At 36.7% G+C, this 14681-nt stretch overlaps 1 protein-coding gene across 2 annotated transcripts in view; it reads right to left on the bottom strand.

Annotated features, from left to right (window-relative positions):
- Positions 1–391: 391 nt before the first annotated feature.
- The window catches only part of LOC105856253 (RNA polymerase III subunit K), a 114297-nt gene continuing 100007 nt past the window's right edge, over positions 392–14681 (bottom strand). The window contains exons 2-3 of one of the 2 annotated variants that reach the window (XR_012916038.1): positions 8621–8816; positions 392–8003 (exon numbers count right to left, since the gene is read on the bottom strand). The gene's annotated coding sequence lies outside the window, so the exon portion shown is untranslated. Of the gene's footprint in view, positions 8817–14681 lie in introns of both variants that reach the window. The other variant, XR_012916037.1, reaches the window with a different exon arrangement.

Below are 14681 nucleotides of genomic sequence, written 5' to 3'. Positions count from 1 at the left end.
TGAAGGCTGTCTTTGTGTGGGGTCTCTAATTGCAACAAGTGTTAGGCCTCTGCTGAGAGCTCTACTTTGGGACCCTGAAAAGGGAAAGGCTAGAGAGGATACACTACTTAAAGTAGTAAAGTCTGTGCCTGCCATGTCACTCTACATGACTGCCCCTCACTAGCTTCCAGACTCAGAGGGAATATTAGCTTTTTCCTGCAGCTCCAGCCATGGACTCATTTTGTGTGTGTGTGTGTGTGTGTGTGTGTGTGTGTGTGTGTGTGTGCGCGTGCGCGCACGTGGAGGTGGGGAGGGTGAGTAGGGAGGAGCACACCTTGTACATCACAGCAGCCCTGGGAGGTGGATGTCAGCATCTCCATTTTACAGATCAGGACGCTGAGGCACAGACATATTGCATGAACTAGACAAGGCCATAGAGCCAGCGAACATAAAGTTTAAAATTGGAGCCTGGATAGTCTTGACTCCAAGGCCCACGTTTTGCTAGTGCTGGCCTGGGGACAGAGGCACCAACCCCCTTCCTCCATTTGGGCTACAGACTCCCCTACCCTAACATCTGTCCCAAATAAGGAAGGTTTCTGTTTTAGGAGGCCTAGCTCCTAGAACTAGGAAACTCATGCTCTGCATTCAGGGCACAGGCAGAGGTCCCAAGCCCACCCCATGCCTGCTCTATGTGGGTCCATCCAGGTGTGGGAATTGCTCCTTAGGATCCACTCTCTGCTTCAACTATCAGGCCTCTTCCCTATGAGTGACCTAATCATGCTGCCCCTGAGGCCTTCCTGATGCCCACTGGAGTGGCCAGGACAATCAGGCGCCTGTGTGTCTGTGCCATGGCAAGCCCTGGTTCCTTCCAGGACCTGGAGCAGTAGTGGCCTGTAGCTGGGCTGGGCTTCAGAATTCCAGGGATGGAGTGCCTGAACTGTCTTTCCGTAGCTGTGTGAACCAGCTGAAGTCACTAGACTTCTCTGAGCCCGGTTTCTCAATTTGCAAAGTACAGTAAGTGGGTCCTACCAAGGACACACATACTGCTATGCTTCCAGTTTGACTGGAGAAACTAAAAAAGGCAGAAAATGGTATACAGATGTGAGGTGACTCAAATTAAACTGATAGTTTCCCAAAATCCAAGGCAGATCTTTATGCACTGTACATTTGTTCTGGCATCAGCTCTTCCCAGAAGCCTGCAAATGACAGGAAGCTAATGCTAGGAAGGACTGCAGCACTTAGTCCCCAAGGGGCAACATCAATTCTGCCTGGCTGGATGACTTCCCTCATCTGTTGCATAGCAACCTTCCCTGTCAGCTGCCTGTTTTTCCTCAGCACTTCCTCTGTAAAGTGTCTGCAGTGGGACGTGATCAGACTCATGAAAGGAAGTCTGAAAAACCATTTTACATGCTATCTATTTCCAAATCTGTATCTCCAGTCCTAACTTTGGCCTATGAATTCTAGATCTGTAATCCAACTGCCTACCTACCTCACTTCTCCAATTGGATGTCTCAGTATTCCCAAAATTAACAGGTCTCAAACTGATTCCTTCACATACATCCTCCTTCCTACTAAAACAGTATTTCTCCTCGTTATATCCTTCTCTCCCCTTTAGAATATGAGCTTCTTAGGGAGATGGATTTGTTTGTTTTATTCATTGTGTCCCCAGCACCTAGAACCATACCTGGCACATTTTTACATGCTCAATAAATATTTGTTAAATGAATGCATGAATCATACTATCCACCCCATTGCTAAAGCAAGAAACCTGAGTGGCATTTTTTTGCCTGTGATAAATTCACTTATTTTTTCTCATTATACAAATAATGCATATTCATCATTAAAAATGCAAAATATTGTAGAAATTAAGGAAACACTCTAAATCTCACCACCTTGAGAAAATTGGTAAGATTTTGATGCTACCTTTTCATATATCATTTTATGTATATATTCTTATGTAAGTGGGATTATACATATGCCATAAATATTTTAAATTGCATTCTTTTCCTTACTGCTTTCCACTCCTTTCACTTCTGCCTTCACCTGCCAGACATGCATTTGTAACACCATGTTTATATCCTTCCATGCTCAAAAAGTCATGTTTTTATTCATACAAAAATTAACACATTATATAAGTTTTTATGCATCTATCTTGACAATCCACCTCTGATCCATTTTTTTAAAAGACTGCATAATATTCCATGATAGGAATGTATCACAATGCATTCAACCATCCCTCCACAGATTGGACATTTATTTTAGTTTCAGGGATTTTTTTTTGGCGGGTGGGGTGGCACACACACAGCAACATTGCAACAAAAATATTTGTATATATATCCCTATATTTTAATGCTTAATGTTGTTTTTATCTCTATGATAGCAGATGCCTACGAGTAAAATTAACATATTCTACAGTGCTTGGTATTATAAGACTTTTCTAATTTTTTGCCAATCTGGTGTGTGTTTACTGATATCTCCTTGTGCTTTTAATTTATATTTCTGATAAGTAATGTGGTAGAACGCATTTTTATATATTAATGAATATATTAGATTTCTTTTGTAAGGTGCTTCTGTAAGTCTTTTACCTATTTTTCATTTGGGTTGTCTATCTTTGTCTTTATTGATTTTTAGTTCTTTATACAGTCCCACAGATCCTTACTGAAAGCCCTTGGGGCCAGATATATTTCAAAAATGTTTTCCACATTTTACTAAGGTAATGCAGTGGATAAGCTCTATATTACTTAAAAGTTCCAACTGAAAAAGCTGCAAAGGCCAGATATTCACTTCTTCACATCCCCTTGGCAGTTAAGAGAATGTAATCTAGGATTTACCAGTGTGGCAAGCTCCCAAAGACCACCCTTCAGATCCAATGATTTGCTAGAAGGACTCATAGAACTCAGAAAAGTTATTATGGCTATGGTTTATTACAGTGAAAGAATACAGATTAAAATCAGAAAAAGTAAAAGGTACATATGGCAGAGTCCAAGAGATACCAGGTGCAAGCTTTCAGTTGTCCTCTCCCAGTGGAGTTGTATGGCCAGTGCTCAATTCTCCCAACAATGATGTGTGAAAGCATGTATAAAGTATTGTCAACCAGGGAAGTTCACCCAAGTCAAGGGTTTTGACTGGAGGTCAGATAGGCATAGAGCACCTGTGTGGCTGACTTTAGTTATTCAGTCTCCAGCCGATCCAAAAGTCAAACTAATACCATGTAGCCCAAGGCTCCCACCATAGATCACATTGTTGTTAGCATAAACTATCCAGTGTGGCCCATGGCCACAGGTAAACAAAGACTCTAATCAGGCTGGATATTCCAAGGGCTTACAGGTTATCTCCCAAGAGCCAGTCAAAAGCCAGACCTTTCTCTGCAAAAGACCTTTTTTTTTGGAGGGGGGGCATAATGCATAGGGTTTGAACACTCCTTGCCTACTCAGCTTTCACTGTACAAAGAGTCACACAACTCAGATCTAATACTTTGTCTGAAAGGAGTGACTCAAAGATGCAATGATGGCACTCACTGCCATAGTTGTGGTGGTGAGAGCAGCAGCCACAAGAAAAACCAGTTTCTAGGGGAAGCATTAGCAGCAGGGCCAGCATCCAGTGTCCACTCTTCAGTGGTGGCAGCTAATACTTACAGCACACTTTTTGAAATACAGCTGGTGCCCAGCTACTTTCAGCAGTATTTTATTAATTCTACTGCTTTTCAAAAAATTTTAAACCTTTTTATTTTGAAATAATTATAAATACACAAGAAATTGCAAAGATAGTACAAAGAGGTCCTATGTACCCTTCATCCACTTCTCCCAGTGGTTACATTTATGTAAGTACAGTACAAAATCAAAACCAGAACATTGGCATTGGTATACGAGGTATATAAAATTCTATGTCACATTATCCCATGAGGAGGTCCCTACAATCACAACAGCAATCAAGACACAGAAGTATTCCATTACCACAAAGACTTTCCTTGTACTACCCCTTTATTATAGTCACACCAAACGGCCCCTGTTCCCACCATCTTTGACTCCTGGCAACCACTAATGTGTTCTCCCTCCCTATAATACAATTCGAGAAGATTATAAAAATACAATCAAACAATATGTCACATTTTGAGATTGGCTTTTTTCACACTCTGCATAATGCCTGTGACAGTAATCCAAGCTGTGTGTACCAACAGTTTGTTCCTTTTTATTGCTAAGTACTGTTCCATGGTACAGATGTGCTACACCAGTTGGCTTAACCATTCACCCACTGAAAGACATCTGGGTTACTTCCAGTTTTGAGCCATAATGAAGAAAGCTGCTATAAACATTTGTGTAGAAGTTTTTAAGTGAGCCTAAGTTCCCATTTCTCTGGGATAAGTGCCCAAGAGTGCAACTGCTGGGTTGTACAGTAAGTCCATGTTAGTTTTACAAGAAACTACCAAACATTCCTAGAATGGCTATACAATTTTACATTCCTACCAGCAATGTGTGAGTGATATAGTTTCTCCAAATCCTTGCCAGCATCTGTTGCTGCCAGTAATTTGCATTTCCCTAATGGTTAACAATGCCAAACATCTTTTTATGTGCTTATTTGCCATCCACACATTCTTTCTGATGTAGTCTCTTCATGCCTTTTGCTCATTTTTAATTGTTTTCCTTCTTTTACTCTTGAATTTTGAGTTTATATATTTTATGTACAAGTCCTTTGTCAGATATATGGTTTGCAAATATTTTCTCCCAGTTTGTAGCTTGTCTTTTTATCTTCTTAACAGAGTCTTTTGCAAAACAAATTCTGAACTTTGAGGAAGTCTCATTTACTGGGACTTTTTTCCTTTTAAGGATTATAGGTTTTATGTCATTTCTAAGAACTTTTCAACAAGCCCTAGGACCTCAAGATTTTCTCCTATGCAACTGTCTTAAAGTTTTATTGTTTTAATTTTTACATTGAAGTCTGTCATTCATTTGGTCTTAAGTTTTGAATGAGGTGTGAGGTTGAGGATGAGGCTGAGGTTCATTTTGGGCAGGGAGGGGATCAGAGCTATGGATATCCAATCAGTCCAGGATTAAATGGTGATCTTTCCTACATTGTTTTTTTTATCTTTGTCAAAAATCATGGCCATATTTGGAAGCTATTTATGAGTTCTCTATTCTATTCTACTATTCCGTGTCTATTCATCTACCAATACCACAGTCTTTATTACTGTATTTGATAGTCTTAAAATTGGGTAGAATGATTTCTCCCCTTTATACTTCTTTTACAAAATTATTTTATTTATTGTTCTAGTTCTTTTGTTCTTCCATATATTTTTGGATAATCTTGCCCTGTATCTACAAAACATCTTTCTGGGATTTTGACAGGAATTATACTCAAACTGTGTATCAATTTTGGGATATTTTCTATATTGACTCTTCCAATCCATGAATATGGTCTCTCTCCATTTATTTGGTCTTCTTTAATTTCTTCATTAAAGTTTTATAATTTTTAATATAGAAGTTCTGTTTATGTTTTGTTAAATTTATACATGCTCCATTTTTTGAGTTATTGTAAATGGTATTCTATTTTTAATTTTGGTTTCGAAATGTCCATTGCTGGTATATAAAAATAAAATTGATGATGATATGTTGCTCTTGTGGCCTGTGACCTTGCTCAACTCATTTATTAGTTCTAGAAGTTTTTCTTTTTTTTTGGAGATTCTTGGGAAATTTACATACACTATCATGACCTCTGGAAATAGTTTTATTTCTTCCTTTCTAATCTGTATGGCTTTTATTTTCTATCTTACTGAGCTGGCTAGAATTTCCAATACTATTTTGTTTTATTTAAAGAAGCAGGCTTAGATTTACCATTTTTAATATTTTTAATTTTTATGGTTATGTAACTATACATATTTATGGGGTACATGTAGTATTTTGATACATGCATACAATGTGTAATGATCAAATCAGGTAATTGGGATACCCATCCCGTCAAACATATTTATCATTTGTGTTGGGAACATTCCAAATCTACTCTTTTAATTGTTTTGAAATATATAACAAATTATTAACTATAGTTGCCCTATTGTGCCAATGAACACTAGACCTTATTCCTACCATCTAACTGTATTTCTGTGCCCATTAACCAATCCCTTGTTATCACCCGCTCCCCACTACCCTTCCCAGCCTCTGATTAACAATCATTCTACTCTCTACCTCCATGAAATCAATTCTTTTAGTTCTCAAATATGAGTGAGAACATGTGATATTTGTCTTTCTGTGCATGGTTTATTTCACTTAACTCCAGTTCCATCCATGTGTTGCAAATGACAGGATTTCATTCTTTATGGCTAAATAATATTCCACTGTGTATATGTACAACATTTTCTTTATCCATTCATCTGTGGATGGACACTTAGGTTGATCCCAAATCTTGGCTATTGTGAATAGTGCTGCAATAAACATGGGAGTGCAGGTATCTCTTTGATATACTGATTTCCCTTCTTTTGGACCTATCTGTCACCATATACAAAAATCCAATCACAATGCATTAAAGACTTAAATCTAAGACCTGAAGCTATGAAACTGCTAGAAGAAAATATTGGAGAAATGCTCTAAGACATTTGCCTGGGCAAATATTTCTTTAGTAAGACCTCAAAAACATAGGCAACCAAATCAAAAATGGACAAATGGGATCACATAATGCTAAAAGGAAACAAACAACAAAATGAAGAGACAACCTACAGAATGGGAGAAATTATTTGCAAACTATTTAACTGACATGGGATTAATAACCAGAATATATAAGGAACTCAAACAACCCAATAGCAAAAAAAAAAAAAAAAACCCAAAAAATCCTATTAAAAACAGACAATAGATCTGAATAGACATTTCTCAAAAGACATATAAGTGGCCAACAGGTATATTAAAAAATGCTCAATGTCACTAATCATTAGAGAAATGCAAATCACAACCACAATAAGATACCATCTCATCCCAGTTAAAATGGCTCTTATTCAGTCTCTCACCATTAAGTATGATGCTAGCTGAAGGTTTAATGTAGCTTCCTTTCTATAAAATTGAGGAAGTTACCCTCTATTACTGAGTTGCTCAATTGCTGGATTCTTCTGCAAATGTCTTGATTTCCTCTTCATTATTGAAGGATAGTTTCATTGGGTATAATTCTGGGTTCACAGTTCTTTTCTTGTAGCACTTGAAAAATGCCGTGGCCTCCATGGTATCTAATGAAAGATCTGCTGCTACTGCTCTGGTATTTCCTACAGGTAAAGTATCATGTCTCTCTTTGGTGGCTTTCAAGATTTTTCCCCTATCTTTAGCTTTCAGAAGTTTGAAAATGATGTATCTTGTGTAGGGTTTGCTCAGATTCTTGAATCCTTGAATCTGTGGGATTGTTCTTTTTTTCTTCCCAAATTTAGGAAATTTTCAGCCATTCTATCTCTGAATGCCTTTTCAGTCCCTCTTTTTTCTCTCTTCTGTGACCACAACACATATTTAAAATTTTTAAAAATAATCCAAGTGCCTAAAGCTGTTTATTTTTATTTTTCAGTCTATTTTGTCTTCCATTGCTTGGAATGGATGATTTCTATTGTTCTATCTTCAAGTTTGCTGATTCATTCTTCTGTTATCTTTATTCTGCTATTGAGCTCATCTACTGAGGTTTTATTTTTAAAGTTCATTTATTGATTTTTTTAGGTTTTTAAATTTCTTATTAATTCTTCCTTATATCTTCTATTTCTTTTTGAGATTTTATATTTCTTCACCAAGGCTTTTAATTTTTTCATTTGTTCTAAGCAGGTTCACAATTGCTCACTGAAACATTTTTAGGACTGTTTGAAAACCTTTGTCAGATGATTCAAGTACTTGTGTGATCTTGATGCTGGTGTGTGTGGATGTCTTTTGTCATTCAGGTTGTGATTATTACAGTTCTCACTATGACAAGTGATTTTCAATTGAATCGTGGATACTTTGCGTATCTTATTTAAATCTTCTGTTTTACCACGTGTGAGTATAAGTCCACATCCCCCAGTTAGCCTCCATTGATACCTGGGGAAGAAGGGCTCCTTATTACTGTGGGCTAAGTGAGAGTTCCAGCTCCATATTAAGCTTTTACCAATACCACTCTGGAAGAGACTTGAGTGCCTAATTACTTCTCTCCAAACAGGTGAGACCATTGATGGATGGGTGTCATTGTTACTGTTAGATGGTGATAAAAATCTTGATTGTTCATTAGGCCTCCTCTTGATACCATACCATTGATTAGGGGGAGGAGTACCTCATTATCACACATTACGGGTGGAGTTCCAGGCTACCCACAAGGTCTCCACTGACACTGAGGGGACTAGGCTATTCCCTCTCTCCATTTACTCTATCACTCTGTCAGGGAATCGTAGATCTCATTACAGGCTAGCAAGGGTGGAAGTCTAGGATCTCTAACTGGCCTTTGATGGTAGGAGTGAGGCCTCTATCTTTCCTCTGCTGTTTAAAGGCTAGAATAGGGCAGTTATTATCTAAATTTTTTTTGTCTTGCTGGGCTGTCTGTTCTTTGGATAGAGAGAAAATAGACTTATGTTGGCTTATTTATTTATTTTTTTGGTTTATTTATTTATTTTTGTTTGCACCCTTTGGTATTTCCAGTTTGCCGGCTTCTCTAGGGAACTTACCTCCATGTTGTTCCCTGGGCTCCAAGTTCTCTAGAGAATATATCTTCTTCTCTTCAGCTTTCCAGGTCTTCTTATGTTTCGTTTATATATTACGTCCAGGAATGAAAGGGAAAAATACATCTATACCATTTGCTCCTTCCTTCTGGAAGCAGAAGTCCTCAACTCCAGTGTTTTTGTTTAAATCTGTTGTGATTTCCTAATGGATAATCATACTATAAGGAAAATAAATAATTTCATCACTTCTCCTATAATATATATAGCACTTATTTTGTTGTCCTGCCTTATGACTTGCTAAAACATCAAATAATATTGAGTAATAATCTAAGTAACATCCCTTTCTTTTTTCTGAAAAGTCTTTACCATTTCACCTATCAGAATGATTATCACTTTTCTATAGTTTAAAAAAAATCATATTTAAGTTTCTTTCTTTCCCTATTTTATTTTGTTTTATTCATAATGCCTCTCTCTGCCTTATTCCCTAATCTAATCCATCACTTATTCCTGTTGATTCTACCATTTTAAATGCATTTTTATTCCATTCTATTTTTCTCACTTTTTTGCCATCATGTTAGATGGGAGCATGGAGAGACAGAAAAAATGGAGAAAGAAGAGTCAAGTAGAAAAGAGGGGATGAAGAGGAAGAGAGGAAGAAAAGGAAGAAGAAAATAGGAGTAAGAGAAAAGATAAATGAAAATAGCAGTTGAAAGTAAATTGAACTAGGATGATAAGGAAAAATAAGTATGAGTGGAGAAAGAATGGATACTATGTTGAAGTTGAAAAAGCAGGAGGAAAGAGAATAAGGAAGTAGAATATAGAAGGGAGAAGAGAATGTAGGATGGAGGAGTGTGAGAGGGAGGCAGGAGTAGATAGAAGGGTGCTATGGACAGAATGTTTGTGTCTCTACCAAATTCAGAAGTTGAAGCCTAAATTCCCAATGTGACAGTATTTGGAGATGGAGCTTTTCGGAGGTAATTAGGCCATGAGGGTGGAGCCTTCATGATGGGATTAGTGCCCTTATAAGAAGAGAAAGGAGAAACCTTGCTTGCTCTCTCTCTGTTCTCCACCTTGTGAAAACACAATTAGAAGATGGCCATCAGCAAAGCAGGAAGAAGAAGGCCTTTATCACACACCAGATCAGCCAGTGCCTTGGTCTTGGACTTTCCAGTCTCTAGAACTGTGAGAAGTAAATTTCTATAGTTTCAGCCACCCACTCTAAGGTACTCTGTTATAGCAGCCCAAAATGACTAAGACATGGAGTTAAGGAGTAGATGAAGAGAAGGGAGAATAAACAAGGAGAAAGGAGTAAAAGAAAAAGGAGGGAGTAGAGGAAATATTAGTAACGAGGGAGAAAAGACAAGTGTTTGAAGTAAGCGAGATGGGGACAGGAAGAAGAAGAAATAAAGTGAAATCACATCTCACCAATGACAATGATTTCATCATTCTGTAGAGAAGAATGCTCAATGTTAGAAGGTCTCCTTTCCTCTCCTCAAATACCCAGTTCCCTTTATATTAGTAAACCACCAAAATGCCAGACGTCATTTCTCATGTTTCTCTGGCCTTGAGGTAAGACCACCATGGTTTTCAACTAAAAGAGTCACATATTCTTCATGTTTTCCAGTAGATACATTTGTTTGGGATATTCAGCATTTTTCATATACTTTCTGTTGCAGATTGTTCAGCAGGTATGTATGGATATTATCTGACAAACTCGGGTGTGCAGGAAATATAAGTTTTTTTCTCTGCAACTCAACATAAATTTGATATCAAGTTTCCATTCTACTGAGTGGTTGAAACTTAATCTCCAGCATTATGGAGTATCTTTCATCCTTTGCTTTGGGGCTGTGTCTAATTTCTAGGGATCTTAAATAGTGTCAAAACATCAGGATAGGTAACATCTGTTGAGTATCATATATCCACGCTAGTATTCGTATTGTGTTTGTTCACCAATGTCTGTCTAAAACAGGCAGTGGTTCAGTTGCACTTCATTCTTTATTGGGAAGCCCCTTTGGGTCCAACTCTCTCTGTGGGTATCATATAACACTCATAGACATGGGTAATATTCTGCTGCTCCTACCATGCTGGGGCCTGTTAATCTCTGTGAGGCTATCTTTCTCCCACATATACTCCCATGATACCCTGAAATAAGGGAAACCATGTGAGAAGGTCTAAGGCTCAGAATGCCTATAGATACCACATAGACATTTCTATTTTGCAGTCTTTTCTTCTTCTGGCCTTACTAAGGAAGTGAGACACAAGGCTACATTGCTTGAGGTTCTTACAAATCTATCTGGAGTTTCTTCCCATCCCTGGAATATGGGGCTTAGGGTTTCTCTCTCTCTCTTTTTTTTTCCCAGGAACCCACGGTATCTATGGATTCCTTGCTTCCCCTATGCTTTTCTTCCCTGCAGAACCAATGTAAGCCTGAAGGCACCAACAGCAAGATAAAAAGCTGGACAAACTAAAAACCAATGACTTTTATTGACCTGTCAGGGAAATGAAATTTCAGGGCAAATCATCACCCTGAAATCTTGAGGGACAGGCAAATCTAGAATCACATATGCATAGATGAACATCAGAAGAGAGAATGGAGCAGAAGAAATATTAAGTTAGTAATGGCTAAGAATTTTCCAAAATTAATGACAGATGCCAACTTGCAGATCCAAGCAGCTCAGAGAACACCAGTTATTTTACTTACATATAATGAAACAAGGAGAAGAATTATAGCAGCCTTTTTGTAAGAAACCATGCAACCAAGAAGAGTGAAGTAAAATATTTAAACTGTTAGAAGAAAAGACCCACCAACCTAGATTTCTACATATAGAAAAAGATACAAAAGTTAAGGAGTAGCAAAACAAACAAACAAACAAACAAAACAAAAACGGGGGGGGGGGGGCAGAAATAAAGACTTTCTCAGACAAACAAAATCTGAATGAAATCATCATCAGTAGACCTGCCCTGCAAGAAATGTTAGAAGATTTTATTCAGGCAGAAGGAAAATGATATAGGGCAGAAACTTGGAAGTACATAAAGAAAGAGCATTGAAGAGGGAATAAATGAAGCATTTCTTCAAAGAGGAAATCAAATCTGCAATTACAGAATATTTTGGGATGCTATAATCAAAGGAAATTTATACATCTTTCTTTATTAAACAGCTACATGCAATTTACAAGAGAAATATCCCAAGCATAAAATTACAACATGGATGAAAATAAAAAGATAGAATAAATTATGGAGATGATGTATAATATTAATATCAGACATAGTACATTAAGGCAAAACATTATTTGAGATTAAAAATTCACTATATAATGTAAACAGGTTAATATGTAAATCACAATTTAACAGCTATGCAAGAAAAAATAATAAAACCAAAATTATAGCATGAAATTATAACACCCCTTTCTAAGTAAATGATAGAATTATCATATGAAATAATGGGTCCTTCATGAAGCCTCTACATTGATAATATATATTAAGGTCCAAAAATAAAGCTTATAGTACTTCAAAATTAACAGTTGAGAATTCTTAAATCCCTCCTCCATGTTTTCTGCACTGAACCTGATTTTATTGTCTTCATTTACATATGTATAGAATTTTAAAACATTTTTAAAGTATGCCTACTAGGTTCTAGGCATCATAAGTGCTAGGGAAATAATGTTGAGCAAAAACACATGTATTATCTGTTACATGTATTATCTGATAACACATGTATTATCTGTTTTCAAAGACTAATGGATTTCAGTCCAACGTAAAGAAAACTGAGTCCAGTTGGACTTCTATAATTTTAAGAAACTTTCCTGGGTTTTTGGTACCAATTTGCATCATTAGAGCAGGCAAAGTGACATGTTAAAATTATATCGAATGCATTTTCTCATGGGCTTAAAAAGATCTTTCTACATAATGCACAATTCTCTTCCAGTTAATTCCTCACTCTCACTACCACAGCAACTCACATTCCATTAATAAGCAGATTACCCAGAGACGCAAGGTGAGGAAGCCTGCAATGTACAGTTTGGGGATGTTTATTTGTTATCTCATCAGATAATCTTACCATATGGTAAGATGATAATCTTACCATCTTGTGACATAGAGCCTCTTTCATTGGCACTGGAAAATTCTGAAATATACCTCAATGCTCTGAGATATTTGGTATATAATTTAGTGCCATATGTGTCCTCATTGTTCAGCATCAATATAAAACTTATAAACCACTAAATTTGAGAATTATGTGGCGTTAACACCAATTATATGATATGTAACTAGACCCAGAAGTCATCACAAACTTCAACTCATGACATTTCCTGATTTCATTTTATAAAATAAAGATCATTTGAAAAATGTTGGGAAAATGGTCCATATCAACTCCACCATCACACACACACATGCACAATTGTAATTAATATATTTCATCTGATACTTGTACATAATCTTCTATCAGAATTATTTTTAATAACATTTTCTATGACATAAAAAAGCCTTTGCAAACTTTATAACAACTGTGTAATATCCATCATATAAATTTATTTACTGGACTAAATAATAAAAATGTTTCTATTTATTTTGGTTCATTAGGTAGCACTGTAGTGATATTTCCCCCAAAAAAACCTATGTGCATATCTCTTAATTATTTCCTTATAGTATATTTTTAGAAATGAAATTACTAGGTCAAAGGGGAATGAACTATTTTAAGGATGTTATTCAATAATACCAAAATGCTTTCCAAAAAGGTTTTTGTCAACACTAGCAATGCAGAGAGTTCTCATGTATCCTTGATAGTGTTGAACATTTGCTTTAAAAATATCCTTGCCAGTTAGATAAAACAATATTTAATTGATTTAAAATTATATTTTTAAATTATTAATGAAGGGAACACACTCTCAGTGTTTGTTAGTCATTTGTGCTTCTGCTATGAGAGTTCTTTATACATTAAGGATATTAACGTTATATCTGTCATTGTTTGTTGTAAACATTTTTTTTTTTTAGTTGGTGGCTTGCCTCTTTGTCTTGTTTATGATAAATTCTTTTTTTTTTTTTGAGACAGAGTCTCACTTTGTTGCTCAGGCTAGAGTGAGTGCCATGGCATCAACCTAGCTCACAGCAACCTCCAACTCCTGGGCTCAAGCAATTCTACTGCCTCAGCCTCCCGAGTAGCTGGGACTACAGGCATGCACCACCATGCCCGGTTAATTTTTTCTATATATATTAGTTGGCCAATTAATTTCTTTCTATTTATACTAGAGACGGGGTCTCGTTCTTACTCAGGCTGGTTTCGAACTCCTGACCTCGAGCAATCCGCCCACCTCGGCCTCCCAGAGTGCTAGGATTACAGGCGTGAGCCACCGCACCTGGCCTATAATAAATTCTTAATCTAGGAAAAAACATAATCCATTACTTTCTTTTCCATTACATTTCCTTTTTTTTTTTTTTTTAATGCTAGTGATGCCCTTTGCTATCGAAAAGCCAAATAAATACTACTTTTCGTGGAAAACAATTCAAAAATGTGTATTTAGGGCTAAAAAAATATACTTTCTCAGTAATCTACCTTTGAAGACTATGCTCTAAATTGAGACCAATAAAAAAAATCTAAATTACTTAGATGTTTTTAGAGACAGAAGCATACTTCTATTACAATATTAAATAAGAAAATATAATATAAATTTAACAGGATAATGAATGGAACTTGTATAGTTTTCTCAGAATTTTGGCTAAAGCCACATAGCTAAAAAAAAAATGGGCACCAATTACCTCCACATTCTAAAGAGAGCAACCAAGGAGTTGCAAACAAAATCCTACAGGTTTACACAGGTACAGCAGACTAGTCATGCTACTGATATTCATTCCATTTCTTTTCAGCCCAAATGTACTCAAAAGGCTAGAGAGAATTAGAAGAATTTACAGTGTTGTGAGTCCTTGGCTTGGGGAAGAATATTTTCACCCTGAAGTGGTGGTGCATATGACTCCCTCACCAAAGCCATGTAAGGAAGGATGCAAAGGAATCACTTATATAGACTGGAAGAGCCTCCATGGGATAAGAACAAAGAGGAGTATCACATTTTATATA

Source organism: Microcebus murinus, chromosome X (assembly GCF_040939455.1).
Source record: "Microcebus murinus isolate Inina chromosome X, M.murinus_Inina_mat1.0, whole genome shotgun sequence".
In the NCBI taxonomy this organism is placed as follows: Eukaryota; Metazoa; Chordata; class Mammalia; order Primates; family Cheirogaleidae; genus Microcebus; species Microcebus murinus.
This window is presented reverse-complemented; position numbering and strand designations above follow the sequence as displayed.